The 5,666-nt window shown below is 43.3% G+C and overlaps 1 long non-coding RNA gene across 2 annotated transcripts in view; it reads right to left on the bottom strand.

The window, feature by feature from the left end:
• Window positions 1–807: 807 nt before the first annotated feature.
• Window positions 808–5,666, bottom strand: part of LOC110310894 — an 8,651-nt gene continuing 3,792 nt past the window's right edge. Inside the window, exon 4 of one of the 2 annotated variants that reach the window (XR_002379872.1) lies at window positions 808–1,236. This is a non-coding gene — a long non-coding RNA (uncharacterized LOC110310894). The remainder of the gene's footprint in view (window positions 1,237–5,666) is intronic. The other variant, XR_002379871.1, reaches the window with a different exon arrangement.

Raw genomic sequence — 5,666 nt, 5'->3', positions numbered from 1 at the left:
ATACATTGTCTAGTTTGGTTAGTTTTTGTCTATTTTGTTTCTTTGTTGTGATGGCTCACTCTTGTAGCTGAAGTTATCTTTGTATCCTCTATGTAGCCCAGTCTGGCCTCAAATTAGTGGTGATCCTCCTGTCTCAGCCTCCCAAGTGCTGGGATTGCAAGCAGATATCACCATGCTCAGCTTTGCGTTTTTTAAAGGTGGGGGGTATCGTAAAGTCTTACTATGCAGTCCTAGCTAGCCAGGGGCAGGGATCACTTTGTAAGCTAGGCTTGGAACTCAAAGAGATCTACCTGCCTCTCTCTTCCAAGTAAGTGCTGGGATCAAAATCCTGCATTATCTTGCCCAGTGAATTTTTTAAATCTTATGGAACTTAAAAAAGAAATACATTTAGGTGTTTTGCCATTTTATTTGTTTGGGTGTGTGTGTGTGTGTGTGCGCGCGCGTGCGCGCGCGCGCGTGTGAGTGTGTGTTTGGGTTTTGTTGTTGTTGTTTGTAACAGGCTGTTGCTCTGTAGCTATGACTGGCCTGGCTAGTCTCAAACTTGAGGCAACCCTGTTGCCTCTGACGTCTAAGCACTGGCTAATCTTCATCTACAGGAACCTAGAGAAGTCAAATTCACTTCCAGAGATGATTATCCTTTGCTCCTGCCAGATGACTCTGGGTTACCAACCTACAACTCGATTCCAAACTCCCGGGGTCACTTGTCTTTAAACCCTATGCCATTTAGGTGTGCATCTATACTTGCATTTTTAAGTGAAATTTGATTTCCATCTGGTGACTCATCACAAAAATCTTTTTCTTTTTCTTATTCATTTTGCGTGGGTGTTTTACCTGCATTACTGGGTGGCATGTGCATTCATTGCCTGCAGAGGCTAGGAGAGGGAATTAGATATTCTCAGATTGTAGTTATAGATGCTTGTGACCTACCATATAGGTGCTAGAGATTAAACCTGAGTTCTCCAGAAAAGCAACACATGCTCTTAACCAATAAGTTATCTCTTCAGCTCCCCAGATTATTCGTTTTTCTTTCCTGGAAATCAACTTCTTTTTCCTCATCTTTTCAGTACTTATTTGATATGGACATCTTTTTTCCAACTTCAGGTCACATTCTTACATTTTGGCTCCTATGCATCCTTAAAACCCCAGATTTTAAGATCCTGGTGTGGTAAATGTTCTAGATTTCATACGAGTTTACTCTATTGATTTCAATTTCCTCTTCGCTTGGTGTCTTTTAAGCTGGGATACACACATAAAAGAATAATTATTAAAATTCTAATTGGCATTTTCAGGTGTTTTACAATAGGAGGGCTGTAGATTATATTGTTGAAATTGACCTTTTTTTTAAATTTATCAACTATATTCAGTACATATAACTGATAGGTGATTTTTTTCCTCAGAGAAACAATCAATCACTCAATCAATCAATAGATGAACAGGCTGGGCCGTGGTGGCGCACGCTTTTAATCCCAGCACTTGGGAGGCAGAGGCAGGCAGATTTCTGAGTTCGAGGCCAGCCTAGTCTACAGAGTGAGTTCCAGGACAGCCAGGGCTAAAAAAAATAATAAAATAATAAAATAAAAGAAATAAATAAATAGAAATTCTGTCTTGTTTGTTTGTTATTGTTACAGTAGCAGGGATTGAATAGAGAACTTTTGTGTACTGGACAATTATGCTACCATTAAGCTATTTTCCTAACCCACAGTCTGTATTTTACAACATTCATTTCACACAATCCAAGTTACAAAACACAGTAGTAGTAATCAAACTCATGTGGCCATTTCATGCACCAAGAATTTGGATATCTGCCTAGCATGTTACCTGATTATCCTGAATTATTGTTGTCTTGCAGTGCTGAAGATTAAACATAGGGCTTCACAAATACTACCAGAGGATTATAACCAACTCTCACACACAAGATCTGATGCTATCCACATCCCCTCAAATGATCCCTTATGCCATAGTTTCTCACCACCTCTCTGTCTTAACAACTGTAAAATCCAGGGTTCAGGTAGGTTATAGACCCATGTATGGCCAGTTTGAATAGGGAGTGCCTCTCTCAGGGCACTGAAGATCAGTGGAGACTCAAGACCCACAAGCATTGCAAAGCTAGCTGTACCAGCAAGCCAAGCTCTGTTGCAGTCATTCTGTGGAGTCCTATTTATACATCACATGTCCTCCACGTGCCTCCAAACATTGTGTCCTTCATGTGCCTTGCCTCAGCACGTGAATCCAGTCAGCCCCAGTCCTCAGAGTCCTGACAAATGCATCTCAACCACGCAATGTAAAGTGGACCAATGTCTGTGTGTTGTTAGCAGAGAATCCTTTGTCATGGTGTCCTTTCGTGTGTTTGCTTTAGCAGAACATCCTCTCTCCTGTGTCTGCTTCAGTGAAACGTTCCTTCCTGAGTATGCCTTAGTCTTTCATCTGTGTCCGCTTCAGGAAAACACTCCTTCATGTGTCTGCCCCAGCAAAACATCATCCAATATAATTGACTCTCCAAAAATCCCTTAAGTTTCCACTTCACTTGTGAGTTAGATGTAAGCTCTCAGCTACTGCCCCAGCATCATGACTGCCTGCCTGGGGCCATGCTTCCTGCTGTGGTGACCAGGGACTCACCCTCAGGAACTGCAAAGCCCTATAAACTCTTAACTTCTATAAGTTATCATGGTGTCCTTACTGCAATAGAAAAGTAACTAGGAAAGATTGAAAGACAAGTATTTGTTTGAGTCAATCCCCTAAGAGTTACTCTTTGCCAGTCAGCACACTGAAGAGTCAGAAAGTGGCACTTGAGCTGCCAGGTTCTGGGTGGACTATTCTGTTCAGCCAAAGACTTTTCTCTTAGCTTCTTCTGCATTTAAGCCGGGTCTTGGGTTTGATTTAGGTAGTACTGATGTGCATAGCTCCTAAGCCTAACCTACAAGCACAGCCTGACTCACAGTCACACTGTGCTCAGCCCTGAATGTTCTCTCTTTATCCTCCTGCTGATTGGTTATGGGACTCTGCAGTGACAATTTTACAATTGTTTTGGTTTCTTTTTTTTTAAGCTACAGAAATATAAAAATGTGCTTTCATTTTAATCCCAGGTGCAGGGATGTGGGGCTACTTCAGACTGTCCATAGCCTCTGACTATGATTTACCTCGTGCTCTAGCAGAGGTGTGCTTTTGCCAGCTGCAGATAGTGCTCTGCAATTGTGTGATGTTTGGCATTCTGAGGACTTTTCAGAGGGTATATAAATGCTAGGACCCTGAGGGGTGGGATAGGTTGTTTGGTGTGGGTTGTTGGTTGCTGTTGGTGGCAGTTTGTTAAGTAGTCCCACAAAGAGGAAACAACAAGAAGAAATTAAATATCTGGATGTCAAAGATCAAACTTGCCCCAAGAAACTTGATGCCCCTAGTCAGCAGGAAGTAGTCCCATGATACCTTTGCCCTCTTTCAGTCCCCTGACTTTATTCAGGGATCTCTTTCCTTCCTTCTCTATCCTTTTTTCTCTCTTGTCTAGTGCTAGGAGATTGAAATGGTAGAAGGAAGGGGGTAGAGAAAGGTGGGATAAAGAAGAACCTACAAAGTATCAAAGGCCAGCTACAGGACTCCAACATGCCTTTAAATCCACGTCAAAAAATGGTCTCAGGACTGGAGAGATGGCTCCGTAGTTAAGAGCATTGGCTAACCTTGTAGCGGACCAGAGTTCAATACCCAGGACCCACATGGCTATTTAAAACTGTCTGTAACTCTAGACTCGGGGGAACTGATGCCCTCTTCCAGACGTCTCAGCCATGCACACACACATGGTACAAAGACATAGAGGCTGGCAAAAGACCTGTACACACAACAAAATAAAATAAATTTTTAAAAATATTTTTAATGATATAGTTCCTAAATGACTAAATGGAGAAAAAAAAATTCCACAGTCCTCACCTATGTTGTGATATCGGCTTAATGTAAGCAATAAATAAATGCCAATTATAAGCTATTGAGGTTTAGTGTTTGCTCACTTGATACAGGAGGAAAACACAAGGAACTTTTAGAGCCCGTAAGACAAAGGCACTGAGAAGCACGGGGATCACTCCAGGGGATGAGAATGGTGTAGCCACTTGGTGTAAAAGCTGAGTATAGCTGCTCTCTGGTAGTGTTTACTTAGCATTTGTAAGGTTCTGGGTTTAACCTTCACTAGTATAAAATAACACACAAAAAGAGAGCTGGAGAGCTCTTTGTCTGACTCAGGAGAGTGAGAACTGGGAAATTAACACAGGATGTTCACATATTTAGTATATTCTTTTTAAGTCCCAGTCTGGCATGGTGAATCAAGCCATAGTCGCAAACATTCAAGCCATAGTCACAAACATTCAAGCCGTAGTCGCAAATACAGATAAATAGATAGATAGATAAGATAGATAGATAGAGCGCTAGGGAAGCCAAAGTAGAAGGATCACTTGAGTCTGTGGGTAGCATGGTGAGACAGAAACAACATATGATGCATCCTCTGGCCAGTGAACTCAGGGGTACCAGTGTTTGCTAAGGGCCGTCAAACTCCTAGCCAATGCCAATCACCCCTGAGTCCATGGACTTTCTTCTTCCCCTAAGGCATGCCTTTTCTGCCTAAAGCCTGTACTTCCCTTGGGAGGGGTGGAGGTGGCCTTGAATGTCTCTGTCAGGATTGGCATTCAGTAGAGGCCTCCAGATCCAGGAATGAGTCATATCCAGGAATTGCTCCATTGTGTTGCAGCCAAATCCAGGACATATTCCTAAAACCCAGATCTCTTCCGCCTTCCCCTAGTGTGGCTTTCTGTTTTGTCCTAGGCTAGGGTGACTTTATGGCTAGTGAGTCAAAGGTATTCCAGGCTACAGAGCACTGCTTGCCTGCCAAGGTGACCTCACGAGCCTGCCTAATCACATGGCCGCTGGCCTGCCAGGATCTCTTCGCTTCTTGGCTGAGTTTCTACTGCATTCCTGCCCAACAATCAGCCCCTCCAGAGCTGTCCAAGGGTGTTGCTGTTTGTGCGGGAGCGTACGTGTGTGTGTGTGTGTGTGTGTGTGTAATATGTACAGCATGTGTGTAAAAACACATAGAGGACAGAGGTCACTAGAAGGTGGCTTCCTTTACCGATTTCCTCTTTATTTTTCTTTGTTTGTCTGGAGACAGAGTCTCTGTGTAGCCCTTGCAGACCTGGAACTCTGTACACCAGGCTGGCCTTGAACTCATAGAGATCTGCCTGCCTCTGCCTCCCAAGTGCTAGAATTAAAGGCATGCACCACCACCTCCTGGCTTTTCCTCCCTTTTTTTTTTTTTTTTTTTTTTTTTTTTGAGACAGACTCTCTCACTGAACCTTTAACTTACTGTTTTATCTAGACTGGCTGGCAGCAAGCCCCCAGACCCCATCTGTCTCTGTCCCCCCCCCCCCCCCCCCCCCAGCACTGCAGTTATAGAAAGCTCTGGTCTCACAGGTTTTAAGCATGTGCTGGGACCTCAGGCTCACATGGTATGTGCTTTTCCCACGGAGTTGCGTTCCCCACAACACACAATCACAGTATACTTCTTAAGGTCTTGAAGGGCATCCTCCAGGAGGCAATTGGGCCAATGATGCTCAATACACACTCCATAGGACTGTGGTATCATGATGTGGTATCATTTTTCTCTGCTAAACCAAGGAACTTCTTTTTTTTTTAAA

This window comes from Mus caroli, chromosome 15 (assembly GCF_900094665.2).
Source record: "Mus caroli chromosome 15, CAROLI_EIJ_v1.1, whole genome shotgun sequence".
Taxonomy (NCBI): Eukaryota; Metazoa; Chordata; class Mammalia; order Rodentia; family Muridae; genus Mus; species Mus caroli.
The sequence above is the reverse complement of the archived record's forward strand: the minus strand, read 5'-3'. Positions and strand labels throughout refer to the sequence as shown.